Source organism: Convolutriloba macropyga, chromosome 8 (assembly GCF_964194025.1).
Source record: "Convolutriloba macropyga chromosome 8, txConMacr16.3, whole genome shotgun sequence".
NCBI classification, from domain to species: domain Eukaryota; kingdom Metazoa; phylum Xenacoelomorpha; order Acoela; family Convolutidae; genus Convolutriloba; species Convolutriloba macropyga.
In genome coordinates, this window is record NC_134475.1 from 34,802,508 (window position 1) to 34,813,203 (window position 10,696).

A 10,696-nucleotide genomic window follows, 5' to 3' on the forward strand; every position below is an offset into this window, starting at 1 on the left:
CAACATAGAGATCAAACATAGTTCATCTGGTTATTATTGGAAAGGAGCAAATAATTAAGAAAACTGACTCCATATAACAAACAATAAAAATTTTTGGAGACCAACATATAAGAAGCAATAATAACATCATAGGTGTTTCGAAGAAAGCGGCCAATCTTTAATTTTCCAAGCTTTTTTCGTTGTTTTCCAGTCGCGCAGGAATATTAACTTTTTGTGGCTTCCTTAAGTCAATTCTTTTTTGGTTAATGCTACTCTTAGCATGCTCCCATTGCTTTGGATACCTTTGCTCTAGTGCCCGTCGAATTACGTCTACCTTTCCATCAGAGAGCCTCGATCTTGTTTTTTCATCAGATTTCGAAGGGTCAATCATTCCCTCTTTGAGCTCTGTTACGGTGAATAGCGCACATGCCATTCGTATTCCATAAACTCCAGGGCGATTTCCCTCAATTAAGGACAGATTCACGTCATCAAACAAGATGTCCTATGCCAATTTCTGTTGCGTTGGAGCAGCAGCACTGTTCGATGCAGAACTATCAGTGGAGAACGTGAGCCGCTCAAGGAACAATCTCTGTCGTCTCTGCGTGACTGGTCCAGGCTGTCTTTCACGCTTCTCATAACCCCACACAGACTTCCACTCAAACTTTCAGAGAGAACAGAATCAACCGCATTTTTCTCTCATCTCTTTGTTTTTCTCCAACTTATCAATTACATTTTGATTATTACTACAAGCTGCGTTTTCGTCATAGAATGACACTTGCAGCTTTTTAGCAGTAGTCTCGTAATTTTTTTTGTGAATCCATATCAAAGTTCATTTCCTGGGTTTTTTTCCCGACGACACTGAAGTCATTTCACCCATTGACACACTTTTTCTACCATCGTTGACCTTTTTTTCATCATCATTTTCGATCGCACTTTTAGCTCCACTCGATTCGCTTTCCAAGAAAGCTAAAAGTGTTTTAGCCTTGCTGGATTTTTTGGCTCTTGGAGCCTGATTGTCAATATTTTTCTTCCCACTTTGGCTAATTTTTGAGGCAAAGGAATGACAATTTTCGGAAATGTCCAAGAAATCCACATGATATACGGAAACATTGGGTTTGCTTTCATCCAGCTTTCGCACCAGATTGTCTCGCTTCCTGGTCAGTTTTCCATATGATCCCTTGCGAAGCATTAAGCCTTCGAAGTTATCTCCTTTATGAAACAACCAAATTGCATGTCCCTCTATAAGCTCCAATTTTTCTTTTCTTGACAATTTTTCGCCCCAGTCCGGATGGTCCAATGGAAGAATGTCATATCTTTTGTTCAGTTGATGAAAGACTAGGAAAATGCGTATTTTTCTGATCTTGCGTGTAGACAACACCACGGTCTCTTGGTGATCTATTTGAGGCAGGCATTAGATTCTCTGAAATTTGTTAAAACTTAAGAGCTTTAAGCACAAGTGATACAACCCTTATTTCAATAATAAAATTACTCCGTTTATTGAGTGAGTTGAAAAGTGAACATTTTGAAACATCCAGTAAAGAAAGCAAATCGGTGCATACAATCATAAGGTTTCAATTAAGCTTCAGCTTTTCTTCAACTTTAAACGATTGCTTTTCAATTAAATGTCAGTTTTCTTTCAACTTTGAGATTTTGCTGCTTGCTCTTGCTCGTTTTTGGCGCTTCGCCTTGCGGCCTAGGCGACTAATAGCTTCCTTTGCCTCCGGCCAACAATTTCGCTTGAACCGATCCAGAACAGCTTTCTTGATAAGAGCGGTTTTTATGACGTCAAGAGATGTCCTATACCCCTCACCAGAACGAGACGGATCGAACATCTGTGTTAACAACTCGATTTGCGTAAACAACTCTTTCGCTAAATTAACCCCATTCTTGAAAGGCTTCGAACCAGGTATCTTTCTCAGATTCAATTCGCCGTACATAAAGCTAGCCGTTTCGTCCGTCTCAATCTCAGAAGTGGCTGGTAAGAGTGGCTGGCAGAAGAGTTCTAACTTTCGTCTTAGCTTTTGACACTCCTCTATCTCCTTATCAAACTTCTCTACACTTTCGTTCAGCTCACAAATAGCTTTTTTGCAGTTCTTCGCTATTACAAGGCTCTTCGTTACCAACAATTTGTGGAGAAGAAACAACGCCGATCATTTTGCCCTAAAAAACCTTCATTGACAACCAACGTTCAAAACTCAACCAACGGTCTTAAGGAAAAAGCAAATGAGGAACACAAAGAAGTTAATTCATATCAGAAAACAGAAAAATCACATCTATAGACAGATACACAAGCTACTGGTAGAGCCCCATCAGTATTTTTACTCTTCAATTATAAATCAAACAACTGATTTTTACCAAAGCAATCTTTGCGACTGATTTCAGCAAAAACAACTTTTGCAAGACCAGCCATGCATTTTCCAAAGAGAAACAAATCTTTTTGGAAAAGGTTGCTACCACAGTTGCATTCAAAAGCTGGGCACATCGGCGCTTCAATAATTTTTCGTTTTCGGAAGTCAAGTTTAAGTTGATGTCGCTCACGAAAAGAATAAAGCCAATCCCAGCTGGCCTCTTTTGCACTCCTCCATGCTTCAGACACCACACTGTCAGTGCTTTTCAACATTTTGAATACACGCTCCCTGACATTAGTCCAATTGCGTATATGACCTGCCTCCGCTAACTTCATGAGTACTCTTGATATCTTTTTTCTCAAAATCGTCAGAAAACAACTTGTTCGATCTTTCGCCTCTCTCTTCAATTGATCACGGATAATTTGCTCGGGAACGCCATACCTGTCCCGTACTGTTGATACTTGATAACCATTTTCTCGTATCTGTAGTATGGCCAACTCCAAATCCTTCTTATCGTACGATTCCGTTTTGACTTTTTTATAACTACGTGGCGTAGCTTCACTGAAACAAACTTCACGTATAAAACATCTATATAGAAACTCAATAGGAAGTTTGTTCTTTAAAACTGCACAAAACAATAACTATGTGAAGCGCAATAGATTTCAATTCAAACCATTTTTTGACCATTTGAAAAAGACCAATTTTCAAAATTAATTATTCGAATTAATAGCAAATTTACGTGCGAAAACCTAACTCTCTCCAGAGAGAAGCTATAACAAAAAGGTAGAATTGATAAATCCACACAGGCAGCGACGGTTTCCCCTGCGCTTTTTACTCGCTAGCATTGCACAGGAGTAAAGAGTACAAATTTATAAAACATCAAATAAAGAAACTTTATAAAAAAAAATTACGAAAATGATCGTTGACTTGAACATTTTTCCTAGGCAAGCTAGGGCAAGAATTCTTTTTATTTTAGACTCTAGGTACACATGAGATACTCCATGCCGAGTTTGAATAGGTTTGAACAATTTCTCGACCTGACGAAATAGACCTTTTTTAAAATTATAATCGCAAATTTATTCGAAATAATCGCAAAATTCCGTATGAAATACTAACTATTTTCCTAGAGAAGTTATAGCAATTAATCTTTTTGTTTTAGACTCTATATATACAGGGGTTACTACATACCGAGTTTGGTTCAATTTGAACAACTTCTTGACCCAATCAAAAATAACTATATTTAATATTTGTTATTCGAAATAAATTTCCGTATGAAATAATAACTTTTTTCCTGGACAAGCTATAGCAAAAATTGGTTCTTAGGCTCTAGGTACACATGGGAAACTCCATGCCGAGTTTGGTTAGATTTGAACAACTCCTCGACCCGACGAAAAGACCTATTTTTAGAATTATAATCGCAAATTTAATCGAAAGAATAGCAAATTTCCGTATGAAATAGTATCTTTTTGCTAGACAAGCTATAGCAAAAAATCTTTTTGTTTTAGGCTCAAAGTAGGAGTTCTCAAAAGAATAAAAATGGCATTTAGGTTTTAAGCAACAAAATATGAAGATTTTTGTCCAAATAAAGAATGCTTCTGTCGAGAAAACGAAAAGAAAGGCTAAAACAAAGTAAATACTTCAAAAATACTTGCAATAAAAATTTGATGCTCGCTTTCTACTCGTATCGAGCCTAGAAGACAGGGTTATAAGCCTATTGACATCAAATAATGTTTTGGAACTAAAAATGAGAACAAGACATTCGAAAAAAAAGCATTTAGCGTTTTGAGAAAATGTTTTCAAGTTCAGCCACTTACAAGATGCTTCATACCAAAAGTTCACTTGGCTAGCACTGTAAGCTCAAAGTAGGGGCCCTCAGCAGAATAAAAATGGCATTTAGGTTTTAAGCATTAAAATATAAAGAATTTTGACCAAATAGAGAATGCTTCTGTCGCGAAAACGAAAAAAAGGCTAAAACAAAGCAAAACCTTCAAAAACACTTGCAAAAAAAATTTATGCGCGCATTCTACTTTTATCGAGCCTAAAAAAACAGGGTTATAAGCCCATTGACTTCAAATAAATCTTTTGGAATTAAAAATTAGAGCGAAACTTTCGAAAAAAAAGAAGCATTAAGCGTTTTGAAAGAATGTTTTCAATTTCATCCAATTACAAGATAATTCATGACAAAAATTTCAGTTGGCTAGCACTGTAAGCTCAAATTAGGAGCCCGAAACAGAAAAAAAATCTTTTTTCCGTTTTTAGTATTGAAAAATAGAGAGTTTTGTCCAAATGAAGAATGCTTCTTTCGAGAAAACGAAAGAAACGGCTAGAATAGAGTGAAGTTTTCAAAATTACCCGCAATAAAAATTTGACGCGTGAACTCTACGCGTATCCAGCCTAGAAAAACAGGGTTACAGGCGCATTGACTTCAATTAATTTTTTGACCGAGAAATGAGAACAAAACTTTCTAAAAAAAGAAGCATTAAGTGTTTTGAAAAATGTTTTCAAGTCCATCCACTTACAAGATGTTTCATGACAGAAAAATCACTTGACTAGCACTGTAAGCTTATTTTAGGAGCCCTAAACAGAAGAAATATCCTATTTCCCTTTTTAAAAACGAAAAATAGAGAGTTCTGTCCAAATAAAGAATGCTTCTTACGAGAAAACGAAAGAAACCGCTAAAATAGAGTGGAATTTTCAAAATTAGCCGCAATAAAAATTTGTTGCGTGCATTCTACGCGTATACAGCCTAGAAAAACAGGGTTACAAGCATATGACTTCAAATATCTTTTTGACCGAAAATTGAGAACAAAATTTTCTAAAAAAAAGAAGCATTAAGCATTTTGAAAAATGTTTTCAAGTCCATCCACTTACAGGATGTTTCATAACAGAAAAATCACTTGACTAGCACTGTAAGCTTATTTTGGTAGCCCTAAACAGAAGAAATTTCCGATTTCCGTTTCTAGTAACGAAAAATAGAGAGTTTTGTCCAAATAAAGAATGCTTCTTTCGAGAAAACAAAAGAAACGGCTAAAATAGAGTAAAATTTTCAAAACTAGCCGCAATAAAAATTTGATGCGTGCATTCTACGCGTATCCAGCCTAGAAAAACAGGGTTATAAGCGCATTGACTTCAATTAATTTTTCGACCGTAAAATGAGAACAAAACTTTCTAAAAAAAAGAAGCATTAAGCCTTTTGAAAAATGTTTTCAATTCCATCCACTTACAGGATGTTTCATGGTAGAAAATTCTGTTGACAAGCACTGTAAGCTTATTTTAGGAGCCCTTAACATAAGAAAAATCCTATTTCCGTTTTTAGTAGCGAAAAGTAGAGAGTTTTGTCCAAATAAAAAATGCTTCTTTCGAGAAAACAAATGAAACGGCTAGAATAGAGTGAAATTTTCAAAATTATCCGCAATAAAAATTTGACGCATGCATTCTACGCGTATCCAGCCTAGAAAAACAGTGTTACAAGCGCATTGACTTCAATTTTTTTTTGAACGAGAAATGAGAACAAAACTTTCTAAAAAATAGAAGCATTAAGCGTTTTTAAAAATGTTTTCAAGTCCATCCAATTACAGGATGTTTCATGACAGAAAAATCACTTGACTAGCACTGTAAGCTTATTTTAGGAGCCCTAAACAGAAGAAATATCCTATTTCCGTTTTTAAAAACGAAAAATAGAACGTTTTGTCCAAGTAAAGAATGCTTCTTTCGAGAAAACGAAAGAAACGGCTAAAATAGAGTGATATTTTCAAAATTAACCGCAATAAAAATTTGACGCGTGCATTCTACGCGTATCCAGCCTAGAAAACCAGGGTTACAAGCGCATTGACTTCAATTAACTTTTTGACCGATAAATGAGAACAAAACTTTCTATAAAAAAAGGAGCATTAAGCGTTTTGAAAAATGTTTTCAAGTCCATCCACAGGATGTTTCATGACAAAAAAATCACTTGAGTAGCACTGTAAGCTTATTTTAGGAGCCCTAAACAGAAGAAATATCCTATTTCTGTTTTTAAAAACGAAAAATAGAACGTTTTGTCCAAATAAAGAATGCTTCTTTAGAGAAAACGAAAGAAACCGCTAAAATAGAGGTGAATTTTCAAAATTAGCCGCAATGAAAATTTGATGAGTGCATTCTACGCGTATACAGCCTATAAAAACAAGGTTACAAGCCCATTGACTTCAAACTATTTTTTGAACCAAAAAATGAGAACGAAACCTTCTGAAAAAAGAGTCAAGCGTTTTGAAAAATGTTTTCAAGTCCATCCACTTACAGGATGTTTCATGACAGAAAAATCACTTGACTAGCACTGTAAGCTTATTTTAGTAGCCCTAAACAGAAGAAATTTCCGATTTCCGTTTCTAGTAACGAAAAATAGAGAGTTTTGTCCAAATAAAGAATGCTTCTTTCGAGAAAACAAAAGAAACGGCTAGAATGGAGTGAAATTTTCAAAATTACCAGCAATAAAAATTTGACGCATGCATTCTACGCGTATCCAGCCTAGAAAAACAGGGTTACAAGCGCATTGACTTCAATTAACTTTTTGAACGAGAAATGAGAACAAAACTTTCTAAAAAAAAGAAGCATTAAGCGTTTTTTAAAAAAATGTTTTCAAGTCCATCCACTTACAGGATGTTTCATGACAGAAAAATCACTTGACTAGCACTGTAAGCTTATTTTAGGAGCCCTAAACAGAAGAAATATCCTATTTCCCTTTTTAAAAACGAAAAATAGAGAGTTCTGTCCAAATAAAGAATGCTTCTTACGAGAAAACGAAAGAAACCGCTAAAATAGAGTGGAATTTTCAAAATTAGCCGCAATAAAAACTTGTTGCGTGCATTCTACGCGTATACAGCCTAGAAAAACAGGGTTACAAGCATATGACTTCAAATATCTTTTTGACCGAAAATTGAGAACAAAATTTTCTAAAAAAAAGAAGCATTAAGCGTTTTGAGAAATGTTTTCAAGTCCATCCACTTACAGGATGTTTAATGACAGAAAAATCACTTGACTAGCACTGTAAGCTTATTTTGGTAGCCCTAAACAGAAGAAATTTCCGATTTCCGTTTCTAGTAACGAAAAATAGAGAGTTTTGTCCAAATAAAGAATGCTTCTTTCGAGAAAACAAAAGAAACGGCTAAAATAGAGTAAAATTTTCAAAACTAGCCGCAATAAAAATTTGATGCGTGCATTCTACGCGTATCCAGCCTAGAAAAACAGGGTTACAAGCGCATTGACTTCAATTAATTTTTCGACCGTAAAATGAGAACAAAACTTTCTAAAAAAAGAAGCATTAAGCCTTTTGAAAAATGTTTTCAATTCCATCCACTTACAGGATGTTTCATGGTAGAAAATTCTGTTGACAAGCACTGTAAGCTTATTTTAGGAGCCCTTAACATAAGAAAAATCCTATTTCCGTTTTTAGTAGCGAAAAGTAGAGAGTTTTGTCCAAATAAAAAATGCTTCTTTCGAGAAAACAAATGAAACGGCTAGAATAGAGTGAAATTTTCAAAATTATCCGCAATAAAAATTTGACGCATGCATTCTACGCGTATCCAGCCTAGAAAAACAGTGTTACAAGCGCATTGACTTCAATTTTTTTTTGAACGAGAAATGAGAACAAAACTTTCTAAAAAATAGAAGCATTAACCGTTTTTAAAAATGTTTTCAAGTGCATCCAATTACAGGATGTTTCATGACAGAAAAATCACTTGACTAGCACTGTAAGCTTATTTTAGGAGCCCTAAACAGAAGAAATATCCTATTTCCGTTTTTAAAAACGAAAAATAGAACGTTTTGTCCAAGTAAAGAATGCTTCTTTCGAGAAAACGAAAGAAACGGCTAAAATAGAGTGATATTTTCAAAATTAACCGCAATAAAAATTTGACGCGTGCATTCTACGCGTATCCAGCCTAGAAAACCAGGGTTACAAGCGCATTGACTTCAATTAACTTTTTGACCGATAAATGAGAACAAAACTTTCTATAAAAAAAGGAGCATTAAGCGTTTTGAAAAATGTTTTCAAGTCTATCCACAGGATGTTTCATGACAGAAAAATCACTTGACTAGCACTGTAAGCTTATTTTAGGAGCCCTAAACAGAAGAAATATCCTATTTCTGTTTTTAAAAACGAAAAATAGAACGTTTTGTCCAAATAAAGAATGCTTCTTTCGAGAAAACGAAAGAAACCGCTAAAATAGAGGTGAATTTTCAAAATTAGCCGCAATGAAAATTTGATGAGTGCATTCTACGCGTATACAGCCTATAAAAACAAGGTTACAAGCCCATTGACTTCAAACTATTTTTTGAACCAAAAAATGAGAACGAAACCTTCTGAAAAAAGAGTCAAGCGTTTTGAAAAATGTTTTCAAGTCCATCCACTTACAGGATGTTTCGTGACAGAAAAATCACTTGAATAGCACTGTAAGCTTATTTTAGTAGCCCTAAACAGAAGAAATTTCCGATTTCCGTTTCTAGTAACGAAAAATAGAGAGTTTTGTCAAAATAAAGAATGCTTCTTTCGAGAAAACAAAAGAAACGGCTAGAATAGAGTGAAATTTTCAAAATTACCAGCAATAAAAATTTGACGCATGCATTCTACGCGTATCCAGCCTAGAAAAACAGGGTTACAAGCGCATTGACTTCAATTAACTTTTTGAACGAGAAATGAGAACAAAACTTTCTAAAAAAAAGAAGCATTTAGCGTTTTTTAAAAAAATGTTTTCAAGTCCATCCACTTACAGGATGTTTCATGACAGAAAAATCACTTGACTAGCACTGTGAGCTTATTTTAGGAGCCCTAAACAGAAGAAATATCCTATTTCCGTTTTTAAAAACGAAAAATAGAACGTTTTGTCCAAATAAAGAATGCTTCTTTCGAGAAAACGAAAGAAACCGCTAAAATAGAGTGGAATTTTCAAAATTAGCCGCAATGAAACTTTGATGAGTGCATTCTACGCGTATACAGCCTAGAAAAACAGGGTTACAAGCACATTGACTTCAAATATCTTTTTGACCGAAAAATGAGAACAAAATTTTCTAAAAAAAGAAGCATTAAGCGTTTTGAAAAATGTTTTCAAGTCCATCCACTTACAGGATGTTTCATGACAGAAAAATCACTTGACTAGCACTGTAAGCTTATTTTAGTAGCCCTAAACAGAAGAAATTTCCGATTTCCGTTTCTAGTAACGAAAAATAGAGAGTTTTGTCCAAACAATGAATGCTTCTTTCGAGAAAACGAGAGAAACCGCTAAAATAGAGCGGAATTTTCAAAATTAACCGCAACAAAAATTTGACGCGTGCATTCTACGCGTATCCAGCCTAGAAAACCAGGGTTACAAGCGCATTGACTTCAATTAACTTTTTGACCGATAAATGAGAACAAAACTTTCTAAAAAAAAGAAGCAGTAAGCGTTTTGAAAAATAATTTCAAGTCCATCCACAGGATGTTTCATGACAGAAAAATCACTTGACTAGCACTGTAAGCTTATTTTAGGAGCCCTAAACAGAAGAAATATCCTATTTCTGTTTTTAAAAACGAAAAATAGAACGTTTTGTCCAAATAAAGAATGCTTCTTTCGAGAAAACGAAAGAAACCGCTAAAATAGAGGTGAATTTTCAAAATTAGCCGCAATGAAAATTTGATGAGTGCATTCTACGCGTATACAGCCTATAAAAACAAGGTTACAAGCCCATTGACTTCAAACTATTTTTTGAACCAAAAAATGAGAACGAAACTTTTTAAAAAAAGAGGCCTTAAGCGTTTTGAAAAATGTTTTCAAGTCCATCTTTTTACAGGATGTCTCATGACAGAAAATACACTTGACTAGCACTGTAAGCTTATTTTAGGGGCCCTAAACAGAAGAAAATTCCTATTTCCGTTTAAAGTGTTGAAAAAGAGAGAGTTTTGTCCACTTAAAGAATGCTTCTTTCGAGAAAACTAAAGATACGGCTAAAATAGAGTGAAATTTTCAAAATTACCCGCAATAAAAATTTGATGCCTGCATTCTACGCCTATGCAGCCTAGAAAAACACGGTTACAAGCCTATGATTTCAAATAATTTTTTTGAACGAAAATTGAGAGAGAGAGAGAGAGAGAGAGAGAGAGAGAGAGAGAGAGAGAGAGAGGAGGGACGGAGAGAGAGAGGGGGGTATGAAGAAAGAGAGAGAGAAAAGAGAGAGAGAGAGAGAGAGCAAGAGAGAAAGTGGAGAGAGAAGGGGTGGAGAGGGAAGGGTTGGAGGGAGAAGGGGTGGAGAGAGAGAGAGAGAGAGAGAGAGAGAGAGAGAGAGAGAGAGAGAGAGAGAGGGGTTGGAGAGAGAGAGAGAGAGATAGAGAGAGAGAGAGAGAGAGAGAGATGGAGGTGGAG